The 21,003-nt window shown below is 31.7% G+C and overlaps 1 protein-coding gene and 1 long non-coding RNA gene across 2 annotated transcripts in view; one reads left to right on the top strand and one right to left on the bottom strand.

The window, feature by feature from the left end:
• The window catches only part of LOC143047179 (DNA polymerase zeta catalytic subunit-like), a 72,860-nt gene that overhangs the window by 32,108 nt on the left and 19,749 nt on the right, over nt 1-21,003 (top strand). The gene's annotated exons all lie outside the window — the stretch shown is intronic.
• On the bottom strand, nt 17,300-19,536 carry LOC143049040 (uncharacterized). Its single transcript, XR_012970019.1, has 3 exons — nt 19,152-19,536; nt 18,722-18,799; nt 17,300-18,156 (listed from the first exon to the last, which is right to left on the bottom strand). It is a non-coding gene; the product is annotated as an uncharacterized LOC143049040 (long non-coding RNA).

The raw sequence follows: 21,003 nt of genomic DNA, 5'->3' as shown, positions 1-21,003 counted from the left end.
GGTGAACACAAAAATTGTTTTATACTGTCAGGTTTGAGGTAACGGTAGGTTATATTTTAAGTATAATGTATTAAGGGGAGATAATCAATCCAAATGACTTCATAGGGGGGTGAACAATAAAGATTTGTTTTATACTGTGAGGTTTGAGGTAATGGTAGGTTATACTTTGTGTATAATGTATTTAGGGGAGATAATCAATCCAAATGACTTCATAGGGGGGTGAACAATAAAGATTTGTTTTATACTGTCAGGTTTGAGGTAATGGTAGGTTATACTTTGTGTATAATGAATTAAGGGGAGATAATCAATCCAAATGACTTCATAGGTGGTGAACAATAAAAATAAAATGATACTGTCATGTTTAAGGTAACGGTAGGTTATACTTTGTGTATAATGTATTAAGGGGAGATAATGAATCAAATGACATTATAGGTAGTCAACAAAATAATTGTTTTATACTGTCAGGTTTGAGGTAACGGAAGGTTATACTTTGTGTATAATGTATTAAGGGGAGATTATCAATCCAAATGACTTCATAGGGGGGTGAACAATAAAGATTTGTTTTATACTGTCAGGTTTGAGGTAATGGTAGGTTATACTTTGGTATAATGTATTAAGGGGAGATAATCAATCCAAATGACTTCATAGGGGGGTGAACAATAAAGATTTGTTTTATACTGTCAGGTTTGAGGTAATGGTAGGTTATACTTTGTGTATAATGAATGAAGGGGAGATAATCAATCCAAATGACTTCATAGGTGGTGAACAATAAAAATAAAATGATACTGTCATGTTTAAGGTAATGGTAGGTTATACTTTGTGTATAATGTATTAAGGGGAGATAATCAATCGAAATGACTTCATAGTGGGGTGAACAATAAAGATTTGTTTTATACTGTCAGGTTTGAGGTAATGGTAGGTTATACTTTGTGTATAATGTATTAAGGGGAGATAATCAATCCAAATGACTTCATAGTTCGGTGAACAATAAAGATTTGTTTTACACTGTCAGGTTTGAGGTAATGGTAGGTTATACTTTGTGTATAATGAATTAAGGGGAGATAATCAATCCAAATGACTTCATAGGTGGTGAACAATAAAAATAAAATTATACTGTCATGTTTAAGGTAACGGTAGGTTATACTTTGTGAATAATGTATTAAGGGGAGATAATCAATTCAAATGACTTCATAGGTGGTGAACAATAAAAATAAAATTATACTGTCATGTTTAAGGTAACGGTAGGTTATACTTTGCGTATAATGTATTAAGGGGAGATAATCAATCCAAATATGTGGTGAACAATAAAGATAAAATTATACTGTCATGTTTAAGTTAACGGTAGGTTATACTTTGTGTATAATGTATTAAGGGGAGATAATCAATCCAAATGACTTCATAGAGGGTGAGCACAAAAATTGTTTTATACTGTCAGGTTTGAGGTAACAATAGGTTATACTTTGTGTATAATGTATTAAGGGGAGATAATCAATCCAAATGACTTCATAGGGGGGTGAACAATAAAGATTTGTTTTAAACTGTCAGATTTGAGGTAATGGTAGGTTATACTTTGTGTATAATGTATTTAGGGGAGATAATCAATCCAAATGACTTCATAGGTGGTGAACAATAAAATTAAAATTATACTGTCATGTTTAAGGTAACGGTAGGTTATACTTTGTGTATAATGTATTAAGGGGAGATAATGAATCAAATGACATTATAGATAGTCAACAAAAAAATTGTTTTATACTGTCAGGTTTGAGGTAACGGTAGGTTATACTTTGTGTATAATGTATTAAGGGGAGATAATCAATCCAAATGACTTCATAGGGGGGTGAACAATAAAGATTTGTTTTATACTGTCAGGTTTGAGGTAATGGTAGGTTATACTTTGTGTATAATGTATTAAGAGGAGATAATCAATCCAAATAGGTGGTGAACAATAAAGATAAAATTATACTGTCATGTTTAAGGTAACGGTAGGTTATACTTTGTGTATAATGTATTAAGGGGAGATAATGAATCAAATGACATTATAGGTAGTCAACAAAAAAATTGTTTTATACTGTCAGGTTTGAGGTAACAGTAAGTTATACTTTGTGTATAATGTATTTAGGGGAGATAATCAATCCAAATGACTTCATAGGGGGTGAACACAAAAATTGTTTTATACTGTCAGGTTTGAGGTAACGGTAGGTGATACTTTGTGTATAATGTATTAAGGAGAGATAATCAATCAAAATGACTTCATAGGGGGGTGAACAATAAAGATTTGTTTTATACTGTCAGGTTTGAGGTAATGGTAGGTTATACTTTGTGTATAATGTATTAAGGGGAGATAATCAATCCAAATGACTTCATAGGGGGTGAACACAAAAATTGTTTTATGTTTGAGGTAATGGTAGGTTATACTTTGTGTATAATGTATTGAGGGCAGATAATCAATCAAATGACATTATAGGTAGTCAACAAAAAAATTGTTTTATACTGTCAGGTTTGAGGTAACGGTAGGTTATACTTTGTGTATAATGTATTTAGGGGAGATAATGACTTCATAGGTGGTGAACAATAAAAATAAAATTATACTGTCATGTTTAAGGTAACAGTAGGTTATACTTTGTGTATAATGTATTAAGGGGAGATAATGAATCAAATGACATTATAGGTAGTCAACAAAAAAATTGTTTTATACTGTCAGGTTTGAGGTAACGGTAGGTTATACTTTGTGTATAATGTATTTAGGGGAGATAATCAATCCAAATGACTTCATTATAAGGGGTGAACACAAAAATTGTTTTATACTGTCAGGTTTGAGGTATCGGTAGGTTATACTTTGTGTATAATGTATTAAGGGGAGATAATCAATCCAAATGACTTCATAGGTGGTGAACAATAAAAATAAAATTATACTGTCATGTTTAAGGTAACGGTAGGTTATACTTTGTGTATAATGTATTAAGGGGAGATAATGAATCAAATGACATTATAGATAGTCAACAAAAAAATTGTTTTATACTGTCAGGTTTGAAGTAACGGTAGGTTATACTTTGTGTATAATGTATTTAGGGGAGATAATCCAAATGACTTCATAGGGGGTGAACACAAAAATTGTTTTATACTGTCAGGTTTGAGGTAACGGTAGGTTATACTTTGTGTATAATGTATTAAGGGGAGATAATCAATCCAAATGACTTCATAGGGGGGTGAACAATAAAGATTTGTTTTATACTGTCAGGTTGGAGGTAATGGTAGGTTATACTTTGTGTATAATGTATTAAGGGGAGATAATGAATCAAATGACATTATAGGTAGTCAACAAAAAAATTGTTTTATACTGTCAGGTTTAAGGTAACGGTAGGTTATACTTTGTGTATAATGTATTAAGGGGAGATAATCAATCCAAATGACTTCATAGGGGCGTGAACAATAAAGATTTGTTTTATACTGTCAGGTTTGAGGTAATGGTAGGTTATACTTTGTGTATAATGAATTAAGGGGAGATAATCAATCCAAATGACTTCATAGGTGGTGAACAATAAAAATAAAATGATACTGTCATGTTTAAGGTAACGGTAGGTTATACTTTGTGTATAATGTATTAAGGGGAGATAATGAATCAAATGACATTATAGGTAGTCAACAAAAAAATTGTTTTATACTGTCAGGTTTGAGGTAACGGTAGGTTATACTTTGTGTATAATGTATTAAGGGGAGATAATCAATCCAAATGACTTCATAGGTGGTGAACAATAAAAATAAAATGATACTGTCATGTTTAAGGTAATGGTAGGTTATACTTTGTGTATAATGTATTAAGGGGAGATAATGAATCAAATGACATTATAGGTAGTCGACAAAAATATTGTTTTATACTGTCAGGTTGAAGGTAACGATAGGTTATACTTTGTGCATAATGTATTAAGGGGAGATAATCAATCCAAATGACTTCATAGGGGGTGAACACAAAAATTGTTTTATACTGTCAGGTTTGAGGTAACGGTAGGTTATACTTTGTTTATAATGTATTAAGGGGAGGTAATCAATCCAAATGACTTCTTAGGGGGGTGAACAATAAAGATTTGTTTTATACTGTTGGGTTTGAGGTAATGGTAGGTTATACTTTGTGTATAATGTATTAAGTTGAGATAATCAAAACAAATAGTTGGTGAACAATAAATATAAAATTATACTGTCATGTTTAAGGTAACGGTAGGTTATACTTTGTGTATGATGTATTAAGGGGAGATAATGAATCAAATGACATTATAGGTAGTCAACAAAAAAATTGTTTTATACTGTCAGGTTTAAGGTAACGGTAGGTTATACTTTGTGTATAATGTATTTAGGGGAGATAATCAATCCAAATGACTTGATAGGGGTGAACACAAAAACTGTTTTATACTGTCAGGTTTGAGGTAACGGTAGTTTATACTTTGTGTATAATGTATTAAGGGGAGATAATCAATCCAAATGACTTCATAGGGGGGTGAACAATAAAGATTTGTTTTATACTGTCAGGTTTGAGGTAATGGTAGGTTATACTTTGTGTATAATGTATTAAGGGGAGATAATCAATGCAAATGACTTCATAGGGGGTGAACACAAAAATTGTTTTATACTGTCAGGTTTGAGGTAATGGTAGGTTATACTTTGTGTATAATGTATTAAGGGGAGATAATCAATCCAAATGACTTCATAGGGGGGTGAACAATAAAGATTTGTTTTATACTGTCAGGTTTGAGGTAATGGTAGGTTATACTTTGTGTATAATGTATTAAGGGGTGATAATCAATCAAAATGACTTCATAGGGGGGTGAACAATAAAGATTTGTTTTATACTGTCAGGTTTGAGGTAATGGTAGGTTATACTTTGTGTATAATGAATTAAGGGGAGATAATCAATCCAAATGACTTCATAGGTGGTGAACAATAAAAATAAAATGATACTGTCATGTTTAAGGTAACGGTAGGTTATACTTTGTGTATAATGTATTAAGGGGAGATAATGAATCAAATGACATTATAGGTAGTCAACAAAAAAATTGTTTTATACTGTCAGGTTTGAGGTAACGATAGGTTATACTTTGTGTATAATGTATTAAGGGGAGATTATCAATCCAAATGACTTCATAGGGGGTGAACAATAAAGATTTGTTTTATACTGTCAGGTTTGAGGTAATGGTAGGTTATACTTTGTGTATAATGTATTAAGGGGAGATAATCAATCCAAATGACTTCATAGGTGGTGAACAATAAAAATAAAATGATACTGTCATGTTTAAGGTAATGGTAGGTTATACTTTGTGTATAATGTATTAAGGGGAGATAATGAATCAAATGACATTATAGGTAGTCGACAAAAAAATTGTTTTATACTGTCAGGTTTGAGGTAACGATAGGTTATACTTTGTGCATAATGTATTAAGGGGAGATAATCAATCCAAATGACTTCATAGGGGGTGAACACAAAAATTGTTTTATACTGTCAGGTTTGAGGTAAGGATAGGTAATACTTTGTTTATAATGTATTAAGGGGAGGTAATCAATTCAAATGACTTCATAGGGGGGTGAACAATAAAGATTTGTTTTATACTGTCGGGTTTGAGGTAATGGTATGTTATACTTTGTGTATAATGTATTAAGGGGAGATAATCAAAACAAATAGGTGGTGAACAATAAATATAAAATTATACTGTCATGTTTAAGGTAACGGTAGGTTATACTTTGTGTATAATGTATTAAGGGGAGATAATGAATCAAATTACATTATAGGTAGTCAACAAAAAATTGTTTTATACTGTCAGGTTTAAGGTAACGGTAGGTTATACTTTGTGTATAATGTATTTAGGGGAGATAATCAATCCAAATGACTTCATAGGGGGTGAACACAAAAATTGTTTTATACTGTCAGGTTTGAGGTAACGGTAGATTATACTTTGTGTATAATGTATTAAGGGGAGATAATCAATCAAAATGACTTCATAGGGGGGTGAACAATAAAGATTTGTTTTATACTGTCAGGTTTGAGGTAATGGTAGGTTATACTTTGTGTATAATGTATTAAGGGGAGATAATCAATCCAAATGACTTCATAGGTGGTGAACAATAAAAATAAAATGATACTGTCATGTTTAAGGTAACGGTAGATTATACTTTGTGTATAATGTATTAAGGGGAGATAATCAATCAAAATGACTTCATAGGGGGGTGAACAATAAAGATTTGTTTTATACTGTCAGGTTTGAGGTAATGGTAGGTTATACTTTGTGTATAATGAATTAAGGGGAGATAATCAATCCAAATGACTTCATAGGTGGTGAACAATAAAAAAATGATACTGTCATGTTTAAGGTAATGGTAGGTTATACTTTGTGTATAATGAATTAAGGGGAGATAATCAATCCAAATGACTTCATAGGTGGTGAACAATAAAAATAAAATGATACTGTCATGTTTAAGGTAATGGTAGGTTATACTTTGTGTATAATGTATTAAGGGGAGATAATGAATCAAATGACATTATAGGTAGTCGACAAAAAAATTGTTTTATACTGTCAGGTTTGAGGTAACGATAGGTTATACTTTGTGCATAATGTATTAAGGGGAGATAATCAATCCAAATGACTTCATAGGGGGTGAACACAAAAATTGTTTTATACTGTCAGGTTTGAGGTAAGGGTAGGTAATACTTTGTTTATAATGTATTAAGGGGAGGTAATCAATTCAAATGACTTCATAGGGGGGTGAACAATAAAGATTTGTTTTATACTGTCGGGTTTGAGGTAATGGTATGTTATACTTTGTGTATAATGTATTAAGGGGAGATAATCAAAACAAATAGGTGGTGAACAATAAATACAAAATTATACTGTCATGTTTAAGGTAACGGTAGGTTATACTTTGTGTATAATGTATTAAGGGGAGATAATGAATCAAATTACATTATAGGTAGTCAACAAAAAAATTGTTTTGTACTGTCAGGTTTAAGGTAACGGTAGGTTATACTTTGTGTATAATGTATTTAGGGGAGATAATCAATCCAAATGACTTCATAGGGGGTGAACACAAAAATTGTTTTATACTGTCAGGTTTGAGGTAACGGTAGATTATACTTTGTGTATAATGTATTAAGGGGAGATAATCAATCAAAATGACTTCATAGGGGGGTGAACAATAAAGATTTGTTTTATACTGTCAGGTTTGAGGTAATGGAATTTTATACTTTGTGTATAATGAATTAAGGGGAGATAATCAATCCAAATGACTTCATAGGTGGTGAACAATAAAAAAATGATACTGTCATGTTTAAGGTAATGGTAGGTTATACTTTGTGTATAATGTATTAAGGAGAGATAATGAATCAAATGACATTATAGGTAGTCAACAAAAAAATTATTTTATACTGTCAGGTTTGAGGTAACGGTAGGTTTTACTTTGTGTATAATGTATTAAGGGGAGATAATCAATCAAAATGACTTCATAGGGGGGTGAACAATAAAGATTTGTTTTATACTGTCAGGTTTGAGGTAATGGTAGGTTATACTTTGTGTATAATGAATTAAGGGGAGATAATCAATCCAAATGACTTCATAGGTGGTGAACAATAAAAATAAAATGATACTGTCATGTTTAAGGTAACGGTAGGTTATACTTTGTGTATAATGTATTAAGGGGAGATAATGAATCAAATGACATTATAGGTAGTCAACAAAAAAATTGTTTTATACTGTCAGGTTTGAGGTAACGGTAGGTTATACTTTGTGTATAATGTATTCAGGGGAGATTATCAATCCAAATGACTTCATAGGGGGGTGAACAATGAAGATTTGTTTTATACTGTCAGGTTTGAGGTAATGGTAGGTTATACGTTGTGTATAATGTATAAAGGGGAGATAATCAATCCAAATGACTTCATAGGTGGTGAACAATAAAAATAAAATGATACTGTCATGTTTAAGGTAATGGTAGGTTATACTTTGTGTATAATGTATTAAGGGGAGATAATGAATCAAATGACATTATAAGTAGTCGACAAAAAAATTGTTTTATACTGTCAGGTTTGAGGTAACGATAGGTTATACTTTGTGCATAATGTATTAAGGGGAGATAATCAATCCAAATGACTTCATAGGGGGTGAACACAAAAATTGTTTTATACTGTCAGGTTTGAGGTAACGGTAGGTTATACTTTGTTTATAATGTATTAAGGGGAGGTAATCAATTCAAATGACTTCATAGGGGGGTGAACAATAAAGATTTGTTTTATACTGTCAGGTTTGAGGTAATGGTAGGTTATACTTTGTGTATAATGTATTAAGGGGAGATAATCAAAACAAATAGGTTGTGAACAATAAATATAAAATTATACTGTCATGTTTAAGGTAACGGTAGGTTCTACTTTGTGTATAATGTATTAAGGGGAGATAATGAATCAAATAACATTATAGGTAGTCAACAAAAAAATTGTTTTATACTGTCAGGTTTAAGGTAACGGTAGGTTATACTTTGTGTATAATGTATTTAGGGGAGATAATCAATCCAAATGACTTCATAGGGGGTGAACACAAAAATTGTTTTATACTGACAGGTTTGAGGTAACGGTAGGTTATACTTTGTGTATAATGTATTAAGGGGAGATAATCAATCGAAATGTCTTCCTAGGGGGGTGAACAATAAAGATTTGTTTTATACTGTCAGGTTTGAGGTAATGGTAGGTTATACTTTGTGTATAATGTATTAAGGGGAGATAATCAATCCAAATGACTTCATAGGGGGGTGAACAATAAAGATTTGTTTTAAACTGTCAGGTTTGAGGTAATGGTAGGTTATACTTTGTGTATAATGTATTAAGGGGAGATAATCAATCCAAATGACTTCATAGGTGGTGAACAATAAAAATAAAATGATACTGTCATGTTTAAGGTAACGGTAGGTTATACTTTGTGTATAATGTATTAAGGGGAGATAATGAATCAAATGACATTATAGGTAGTCGACAAAAAAATTGTTTTATACTGTCAGGTTTGAGGTAACGAGAGGTTATACTTTGTGCATAATGTATTAAGGGGAGATAATCAATCCAAATGACTTCATAGGGGGTGAACACAAAAATTGTTTTATACTGTCAGGTTTGAGGTAACGGTAGGTTATACTTTGTTTATAATGTATTAACGGGAGGTAATCAATCCAAATGACTTCATAGGGGGGTGAACAATAAAGATTTGTTTTATACTGTCGGGTTTGAGGTAATGGTAGGTTATACTTTGTGTATAATGTATTAAGGGGAGATAATGAATCAAATGACATAATAGGTAGTCAACAAAAAAATTGTTTTATACTGTCAGGTTTAAGGTAACGGTAGGTTATACTTTGTGTATAATGTATTAAGGGGACATAATCAATCCAAATGACTTCATAGGGGGGTGAACAATAAAGATTTGTTTTAAACTGTCAGGTTTGAGGTAATGGTAGGTTATACTTTGTGTATAATGTATTAAGGGGAGATAATCAATCCAAATGACTTCATAGGGGGTGAACACAAAAATTGTTTTATACTGTCAGGTTTGAGGTAACGGTAGGTTATACTTTGTGTTTAATGTATTAAGGGGAGATAATCAATCAAAATGACTTCATAGGGGGTTGAACAATAAAGATTTGTTTTATACTGTCAGGTTTGAGGTAATGGTAGGTTATACTTTGTGTATAATGTATTAAGGGGAGATAATCAATCCAAATGACTTCATAGGGGGTGAACACAAAAATTGTTTTATACTGTCAGGTTTGAGGTAACGGTAGGTTATACTTTGTGTTTAATGTATTAAGGGGAGATAATCAATCAAAATGACTTCATAGGGGGTTGAACAATAAAGATTTGTTTTATACTGTCAGGTTTGAGGTAATGGTAGGTTATACTTTGTGTATAATGTATTAAGGGGAGATAATCAATCCAAATGACTTCATAGGGGGGTGAACAATAAAGATTTGTTTTAAACTGTCAGGTTTGAGGTAATGGTAGGTTATACTTTGTGTATAATGTATTAAGGGGAGATAATCAATCCAAATGACTTCATAGGTGGTGAACAATAAAAATAAAATGATACTGTCATGTTTAGGGTAACGGTAGGTTATACTTTGTGTATAATGTATTAAGGGGAGATAATGAATCAAATGACATTATAGGTAGTCGACAAAAAAATTGTTTTATACTGTCAGGTTTGAGGTAACGAGAGGTTATACTTTGTGCATAATGTATTAAGGGGAGATAATCAATCCAAATGACTTCATAGGGGGTGAACACAAAAATTGTTTTATACTGTCAGGTTTGAGGTAACGGTAGGTTATACTTTGTGTTTAATGTATTAAGGGGAGATAATCAATCAAAATGACTTCATAGGGGGTTGAACAATAAAGATTTGTTTTATACTGTCAGGTTTGAGGTAATGGTAGGTTATACTTTGTGTATAATGTATTAAGGGGAGATGATCAATCCAAATGACTTCATAGGGGGGTGAACAATAAAGATTTGTTTTATACTGCCAGGTTTGAGGTAATGGTAGGTTATACTTTGTGTATAATGTATTAAGGGGAGATAATCAATCCAAATGACTTCATACATAGGTGGTGAACAATAAAAATAAAATGATACTGTCATGTTTAAGGTAACGGTAGGTTATACTTTGTGTATAATGTATTAAGGGGAGATAATGAATCAAATGACATTATAGGTAGTCAACAAAAAAATTGTTTTATACTGTCAGGTTTGAGGTAATGGTAGGTTATATGTTGTGTATAATGTATTAAGGGGAGATAATCAATCCAAATGACTTCATAGGTGGTGAACAATAAGAATAAAATGATACTGTCATGTGCAAGGTAATGGTAGGTTATACTTTGTGTATAATGTATTAAGGGGAGATAATGAATCAAATAACATTATAGGTAGTCGACAAAAAAATTGTTTTATACTGTCAGGTTTGAGGTAACGATAGGTTATATTTTGTGCATAATGTATTAAGGGGAGATAATCAATCCAAATGACTTCATAGGGGGTGAACACAAAAATTGTTTTATACTGTCAGGTTTGAGGTAACGAGAGGTTATACTTTGTGCATAATGTATTAAGGGGAGATAATCAATCCAAATGACTTCATAGGGGGTGAACACAAAAATTGTTTTATACTGTCAGGTTTGAGGTAACGGTAGGTTATACTTTGTTTATAATGTATTAACGGGAGGTAATCAATCCAAATGACTTCATAGGGGGGTGAACAATAAAGATTTGTTTTATACTGTCGGGTTTGAGGTAATGGTAGGTTATACTTTGTGTATAATGTATTAAGGGGAGATAATGAATCAAATGACATAATAGGTAGTCAACAAAAAAATTGTTTTATACTGTCAGTATTATAATCAATCCAAATGACTTCATAGGTGGTGAACAATAAAAATAAAATGATACTGTCATGTTTAGGGTAACGGTAGGTTATACTTTGTGTATAATGTATTAAGGGGAGATAATGAATCAAATGACATTATAGGTAGTCGACAAAAAAATTGTTTTATACTGTCAGGTTTGAGGTAACGAGAGGTTATACTTTGTGCATAATGTATTAAGGGGAGATAATCAATCCAAATGACTTCATAGGGGGTGAACACAAAAATTGTTTTATACTGTCAGGTTTGAGGTAACGGTAGGTTATACTTTGTTTATAATGTATTAACGGGAGGTAATCAATCCAAATGACTTCATAGGGGGGTGAACAATAAAGATTTGTTTTATACTGTCGGGTTTGAGGTAATGGTAGGTTATACTTTGTGTATAATGTATTAAGGGGAGATAATGAATCAAATGACATAATAGGTAGTCAACAAAAAAATTGTTTTATACTGTCAGGTTTAAGGTAACGGTAGGTTATACTTTGTGTATAATGTATTAAGGGGACATAATCAATCCAAATGACTTCATAGGGGGGTGAACAATAAAGATTTGTTTTAAACTGTCAGGTTTGAGGTAATGGTAGGTTATACTTTGTGTATAATGTATTAAGGGGAGATAATCAAAACAAATAGGTTGTGAACAATAAATATAAAATTATACTGTCATGTTTAAGGTAACGGTAGGTTATACTTTGTGTATAATGTATTAAGGGGAGATAATGAATCAAATAACATTATAGGTAGTCAACAAAAAAATTGTTTTATACTGTCAGGTTTAAGGTAACGATAGGTTATACTTTGTGTATAATGTATTTAGGGGAGATAATCAATCCAAATGACTTCATAGGGGGTGAACACAAAAATTGTTTTATACTGACAGGTTTGAGGTAACGGTAGGTTATACTTTGTGTATAATGTATTAAGGGGAGATAATCAATCGAAATGTCTTCATAGGGGGGTGAACAATAATGATTTGTTTTATACTGTCAGGTTTGAGGTAATGGTAGGTTATACTTTGTGTATAATGTATTAAGGGGAGATAATCAATCCAAATGACTTCATAGGGGGGTGAACAATAAAGATTTGTTTTAAACTGTCAGGTTTGAGGTAATGGTAGGTTATACTTTGTGTATAATGTATTAAGGGGAGATAATCAATCCAAATGACTTCATAGGTGGTGAACAATAAAAATAAAATGATACTGTCATGTTTAGGGTAACGGTAGGTTATACTTTGTGTATAATGTATTAAGGGGAGATAATGAATCAAATGACATTATAGGTAGTCGACAAAAAAATTGTTTTATACTGTCAGGTTTGAGGTAACGAGAGGTTATACTTTGTGCATAATGTATTAAGGGGAGATAATCAATCCAAATGACTTCATAGGGGGTGAACACAAAAATTGTTTTATACTGTCAGGTTTGAGGAAACGGTAGGTTATACTTTGTGTTTAATGTATTAAGGGGAGATAATCAATCAAAATGACTTCATAGGGGGTTGAACAATAAAGATTTGTTTTATACTGTCAGGTTTGAGGTAATGGTAGGTTATACTTTGTGTATAATGTATTAAGGGGAGATGATCAATCCAAATGACTTCATAGGGGGGTGAACAATAAAGATTTGTTTTATACTGCCAGGTTTGAGGTAATGGTAGGTTATACTTTGTGTATAATGTATTAAGGGGAGATAATCAATCCAAATGACTTCATACATAGGTGGTGAACAATAAAAATAAAATGATACTGTCATGTTTAAGGTAACGGTAGGTTATACTTTGTGTATAATGTATTAAGGGGAGATAATGAATCAAATGACATTATAGGTAGTCAACAAAAAAATTGTTTTATACTGTCAGGTTTGAGGTAATGGTAGGTTATATGTTGTGTATAATGTATTAAGGGGAGATAATCAATCCAAATGACTTCATAGGTGGTGAACAATAAGAATAAAATGATACTGTCATGTGCAAGGTAATGGTAGGTTATACTTTGTGTATAATGTATTAAGGGGAGATAATGAATCAAATAACATTATAGGTAGTCGACAAAAAAATTGTTTTATACTGTCAGGTTTGAGGTAACGATAGGTTATATTTTGTGCATAATGTATTAAGGGGAGATAATCAATCCAAATGACTTCATAGGGGGTGAACACAAAAATTGTTTTATACTGTCAGGTTTGAGGTAACAGTAGGTTATACTTTGTTTATAATGTATTAAGGGGAGGTAATCAATTCAAATGACCTCATAGGGGGGTGAACAATAAAGATTTGTTTTATACTGTCGGGTTTGAGGTAATGGTAGGTTATACTTTGTGTATAATGTATTAAGGGGAGATAATCAAAACAAATAGGTGGTGAATAATAAATATAAAATTATACTGTCATGTTAAAGGTAACGGTAGGTTATACTTTGTGTATAATGTATTAAGGGGAGATAATGAATCAAATGACATGATAGGTAGTCAACAAAAAAATTGTTTTATACTGTCAGGTTTGAGGTAACGGTAGGTTATACTTTGTGTATAATGTATTAAGGGGAGATTATCAATCCAAATGACTTCATAGGGGGGTGAACAATAAAGATTTGTTTTAAACTGTCAGGTTTGAGGTAATGGTAGGTTATACTTTGTGTATAATGTATTAAGGGGAGATAATCAATCCAAATGACTTCATAGGTGGTGAACAATAAAAATAAAATGATACTGTCATGTTTAAGGTAACGGTAGGTTATACTTTGTGTATAATGTATTAAGGGGAGATAATGAATCAAATGACATTATAGGTAGTCGACAAAAAAATTGTTTTATACTGTCAGGTTTGAGGTAACGAGAGGTTATACTTTGTGCATAATGTATTAAGGGGAGATAATCAATCCAAATGACTTCATAGGGGGTGAACACAAAAATTGTTTTATACTGTCAGGTTTGAGGTAACGGTAGGTTATACTTTGTTTATAATGTATTAACGGGAGTTAATCAATCCAAATGACTTCATAGGGGGGTGAACAATAAAGATTTGTTTTATACTGTCGGGTTTGAGGTAATGGTAGGTTATACTTTGTGTATAATGTATTAAGGGGAGATAATGAATCAAATGACATAATAGGTAGTCAACAAAAAAATTGTTTTATACTGTCAGGTTTAAGGTAACGGTAGGTTATACTTTGTGTATAATGTATTAAGGGGACATAATCAATCCAAATGACTTCATAGGGGGGTGAACAATAAAGATTTGTTTTAAACTGTCAGGTTTGAGGTAATGGTAGGTTATACTTTGTGTATAATGTATTAAGGGGAGATAATCAAAACAAATAGGTTGTGAACAATAAATATAAAATTATACTGTCATGTTTAAGGTAACGGTAGGTTATACTTTGTGTATAATGTATTAAGGGGAGATAATGAATCAAATAACATTATAGGTAGTCAACAAAAAAATTGTTTTATACTGTCAGGTTTAAGGTAACGATAGGTTATACTTTGTGTATAATGTATTTAGGGGAGATAACCAATCCAAATGACTTCATAGGGGGTGAACACAAAAATTGTTTTATACTGACAGGTTTGAGGTAACGGTAGGTTATACTTTGTGTATAATGTATTAAGGGGAGATAATCAATCGAAATGTCTTCATAGGGGGGTGAACAATAATGATTTGTTTTATACTGTCAGGTTTGAGGTAATGGTAGGTTATACTTTGTGTATAATGTATTAAGGGGAGATAATCAATCCAAATGACTTCATAGGGGGGTGAACAATAAAGATTTGTTTTAAACTGTCAGGTTTGAGGTAATGGTAGGTTATACTTTGTGTATAATGTATTAAGGGGAGATAATCAATCCAAATGACTTCATAGGTGGTGAACAATAAAAATAAAATGATACTGTCATGTTTAGGGTAACGGTAGGTTATACTTTGTGTATAATGTATTAAGGGGAGATAATGAATCAAATGACATTATAGGTAGTCGACAAAAAAATTGTTTTATACTGTCAGGTTTGAGGTAACGAGAGGTTATACTTTGTGCATAATGTATTAAGGGGAGATAATCAATCCAAATGACTTCATAGGGGGTGAACACAAAAATTGTTTTATACTGTCAGGTTTGAGGTAACGGTAGGTTATACTTTGTTTATAATGTATTAACGGGAGGTAATCAATCCAAATGACTTCATAGGGGGGTGAACAATAAAGATTTGTTTTATACTGTCGGGTTTGAGGTAATGGTAGGTTATACTTTGTGTATAATGTATTAAGGGGAGATAATGAATCAAATGACATAATAGGTAGTCAACAAAAAAATTGTTTTATACTGTCAGGTTTAAGGTAACGGTAGGTTATACTTTGTGTATAATGTATTAAGGGGACATAATCAATCCAAATGACTTCATAGGGGGGTGAACAATAAAGATTTGTTTTAAACTGTCAGGTTTGAGGTAATGGTAGGTTATACTTTGTGTATAATGTATTAAGGGGAGATAATCAAAACAAATAGGTTGTGAACAATAAATATAAAATTATACTGTCATGTTTAAGGTAACGGTAGGTTATACTTTGTGTATAATGTATTAAGGGGAGATAATGAATCAAATAACATTATAGGTAGTCAACAAAAAAATTGTTTTATACTGTCAGGTTTAAGGTAACGATAGGTTATACTTTGTGTATAATGTATTTAGGGGAGATAATCAATCCAAATGACTTCATAGGGGGTGAACACAAAAATTGTTTTATACTGACAGGTTTGAGGTAACGGTAGGTTATACTTTGTGTATAATGTATTAAGGGGAGATAATCAATCGAAATGTCTTCATAGGGGGGTGAACAATAATGATTTGTTTTATACTGTCAGGTTTGAGGTAATGGTAGGTTATACTTTGTGTATAATGTATTAAGGGGAGATAATCAAAACAAATAGGTGGTGAATAATAAATATAAAATTATACTGTCATGTTAAAGGTAACGGTAGGTTATACTTTGTGTATAATGTATTAAGGGGAGATAATGAATCAAATGACATGATAGGTAGTCAACAAAAAAATTGTTTTATACTGTCAGGTTTGAGGTAACGGTAGGTTATACTTTGTGTATAATGTATTAAGGGGAGATTATCAATCCAAATGACTTCATAGGGGGGTGAACAATAAAGATTTGTTTTAAACTGTCAGGTTTGAGGTAATGGTAGGTTATACTTTGTGTATAATGTATTAAGGGGAGATAATCAATCCAAATGACTTCATAGGTGGTGAACAATAAAAATAAAATTATACTGTCATGTTTAAGGTAACGGTAGGTTATACTTTGTGTATAATGTATTAAGGGGAGATAATGAATCAAATAACATTATAGGTAGTCAACAAAAAAATTGTTTTATACTGTCAGGTTTAAGGTAACGGTAGGTTATACTTTGTGTATAATGTATTTAGGGGAGATAATCAATCCAAATGACTTCATAGGGGGTGAACACAAAAATTGTTTTATACTGACAGGTTTGAGGTAACGGTAGGTTATACTTTGTGTATAATGTATTAAGGGGAGATAATCAATCGAAATGTCTTCATAGGGGGGTGAACAATAAAGATTTGTTTTATACTGTCAGGTTTGAGGTAATGGTAGGTTATTCTTTGTGTATAATGTATTAAGGGGAGATGATCAATCCAAATGACTTCATAGGGGGGTGAACAATAAAGATTTGTTTTATACTGTCAGGTTTGAGGTAATGGTAGGTTATACTTTGTGTATAATGTATTAAGGGGAGATAATCAATCCAAATGACTTCATACATAGGTGGTGAACAATAAAAATTAAAATGATACTGTCATGTTTAAGGTAACGGTAGGTTATACTTTGTGTATAGGTGTAATACCACCATTGATTTTTCCCTATTAGTCTTTGTTAAATTGGTACTTTTAAAAAAAATGTACAGAATTTACCTTTATTTCAACCAAAGAAATACTTTGCATGAATAAAGTTTAATCCTTTCCAGTGCTACAGTGAAAATTTCACACTACATTTCATTGCATATAAGAAAGTAACCTGCACCGGAAGTAAACAATCACATTTTTACCAGGTTATTTACTGGTTACCTGCTTTGGCAACTATGTAACCTTAACTTTCCAAAATATTTTATAAGACCATCAAATAAAAAAAGAATGATGCTTTCAGACACCCAACATACATGTTTATGACTCAGAAAAATTTAAGTGCATTGAAATGCAGGGTTAATTTTCTACAACTGTCAAATTCAAGGGAATATTTTTTTAGACCTACTTTCGTATGCAACCGGATGTGGCGTATCATGATTTGGTGGTATTACACCTAAAGAACACCTAAATGTCAAATAAACTTAATGTAATTTTTTTCCCTCCAATTGCAAGTTATTTCAAGCATAACTGCCAAGTTTTGTCTCAGTCAGATCTATAGTTTCAGAGAAAATCACTATAATGTAAGGCCATATCCTACGGCAATTTCAGTCTAATTTCTTCGACAAATCCAAATTTCAGTTTATCATTATAAAATGCAGTGTTGACTAATATCTGATCAAAAACTCATGATCTATGCATTCAAACAATTAAATAGAATACAAAAGACAACTTTTAGATGATAAACAATTTTATTGCACCTTTTAGAGTTCATTTGAAGGTCTGTTTTGGTCTGTTTTGGTCCATTTTTCCTCCTTCCTTCCTTTTTCATCAAAACTTGATATCTTTTGTCTAAAAAATAAAACAAATGTGATTATTTCCCCACAAAAATGATATAAATGTAATGTTAAATCAATAATTAAAGTGTTTTAGCTGAAAGAACTGTCTCTATAAATGTTAACAGTCTACACGGAAGTTTCTAGAAGCCCTTATGTGTAACTCGAGTTTTTAGTCTGTTCACCTGGTGTGACAAATAACGGTTCCCTTTCAGTCAACCATTTATTGTTACTGGTATCAAAGTCTTTTTATTTACTCATAACAGTATATTTCTAATAGATTTACACAAAGTGTCCACTTTCTTGTATTTTACATTAGAAAATGGGGAGAAAGAGTAATAAAAAATACCTCAAAATGTTTTTAAAAAGGGTTATGTCCCTTGGAATGCTGGTACAAAAAATTATTGGTAAGAATTATAAAGTTTAAGTATGTGAGACTGGATTCTGATGTGTATAAATCCAGGGCAAATAAGTGTTTAGATGATTTATTGTCTGTGCAAAATGTAGATGGCACAATGGCAAATTGTAAACTTTTGCGGCCAAAAAAAAGCACAAAAAACATGATGATAGTTGATACTTACTTTAATGCTGAAGTGTCATCTAGAGACCAATTCACATATAAGATTTTTCAACAGAATGCTCTTCAGAACATGTGAACACTGAAATAAAAAATTCACATGTTGTATAAACAAAACTGTTAGGGTATTATTTAAAATTTAACACAGTAAACTAAATACAGCTTTGTCTGTCCACCCATTTGACTTAGAAAACACCCGTAAACCCCCATTTCAAGGCAATTTTACCTCAAACGTGCTTTCTGTGTCTCAATCCATTCCGAATAGTCCATGTTTACAATGTATGAACTGGTTTATTAATAACTTTTAAAAATGAAAGTACAATAAGGTCACGAGTGCACATGTAGTTTCCCTAAATAGGTGTAATACCACCATTGATTTTTCCCTATTAGTCTTTGTTAAATTGGTACTTTTAAAAAAAATGTACAGAATTTACCTTTATTTCAACCAAAGAAATACTTTGCATGAATAAAGTTTAATCCTTTCCAGTGCTACAGTGAAAATTTCACACTACATTTCATTGCATATAAGAAAGTAACCTGCACCGGAAGTAAACAATCACATTTTTACCAGGTTATTTACTGGTTACCTGCTTTGGCAACTATGTAACCTTAACTTTCCAAAATATTTTATAAGACCATCAAATAAAAAAAGAATGATGCTTTCAGACACCCAACATACATGTTTATGACTCAGAAAAATTTAAGTGCATTGAAATGCAGGGTTAATTTTCTACAACTGTCAAATTCAAGGGAATATTTTTTTAGACCTACTTTCGTATGCAACCGGATGTGGCGTATCATGATTTGGTGGTATTACACCTATAATGTATTAAGGGGAGATAATGAATCAAATGACATTATAGGTAGTCAACAAAAAAATTGTTTTATACTGTCAGGTTTGAGGTAATGGTAGGTTATATGTTGTGTATAATGTACTAAGGGGAGATAATCAATCCAGATGACTTCATAGGTGGTGAACAATAAGAATAAAATGATACTGTCATGTGCAAGGTAATGGTAGGTTATACTTTGTGTATAATGTATTAAGGGGAGATAATGAATCAAATAACATTATAGGTAGTCGACAAAAAAATTATTTTATACTGTCAGGTTTGAGGTAACGATAGGTTATATTTTGTGCATAATGTATTAAGGGGAGATAATCAATCCAAATGACTTCATAGGGGGTGAACACAAAAATTGTTTTATACTGTCAGGTTTGAGGTAACGGTAGGTTATACTTTGTGTTTAATGTATTAATGGGAGATAATCAATCAAAATGACTTCATAAGGGGTTGAACAATAAAGATTTGTTTTATACTGTCAGGTTTGAGGTAATGGTAGGTTATACTTTGTGTATAATGTATTAAGGGGAGATAATCAATCCAAATGACTTCATACATAGGTGGTGAACAATAAAAATAAAATGATACTGTCATGTTTAAGGTAACGGTAGGTTATACTTTGTGTATAATGTATTAAGGGGAGATAATGAATCAAATGACATTATAGGTAGTCAACAAAAAAATTGTTTTATACTGTCAGGTTTGAGGTAATGGTAGGTTATATGTTGTGTATAATGTATTAAGGGGAGATAATCAATCCAAATGACTTCATAGGTGGTAAACAATAAGAATAAAATGATACTGTCATGTGCAAGGTAATGGTAGGTTATACTTTGTGTATAATGTATTAAGGGGAGATAATGAATCAAATAACATTATAGGTAGTCGACAAAAAAATTGTTTTATACTGTCAGGTTTGAGGTAACGATAGGTTATATTTTGTGCATAATGTATTAAGGGGAGATAATCAATCCAAATGACTTCATAGGGGGTGAACACAAAAGTTGTTTTATACTGTCAGGTTTGAGGTAACGGTAGGTTATACTTTGTTTATAATGTATTAAGGGGAGGTAATCAATTCAAATGACCTCATAGGGGGGTGAACAATAAAGATTTGTTTTATACTGTCGGGTTTGAGGTAATGGTAGGTTATACTTTGTGTATAATGTATTAAGGGGAGATAATCAAAACAAATAGGTGGTGAATAATAAATATAAAATTATACTGTCATGTTAAAGGTAACGGTAGGTTATACTTTGTGTATAATGTATTAAGGGGAGATAATGAATCAAATGACATTATAGGTAGTCAACAAAAAAATTGTTTTATACTGTCAGGTTTGAGGTAACGGTAGGTTATACTTTGTGTATAATGTATTAAGGGGAGATTATCAATCCAAATGACTTCATAGGGGGGTGAACAATAAAGATTTGTTTTAAAC

The sequence above is a fragment of the Mytilus galloprovincialis genome, chromosome 10, assembly GCF_965363235.1.
Source record: "Mytilus galloprovincialis chromosome 10, xbMytGall1.hap1.1, whole genome shotgun sequence".
NCBI classification, from domain to species: Eukaryota; Metazoa; Mollusca; class Bivalvia; order Mytilida; family Mytilidae; genus Mytilus; species Mytilus galloprovincialis.
The sequence above is the reverse complement of the archived record's forward strand: the minus strand, read 5'-3'. Positions and strand labels throughout refer to the sequence as shown.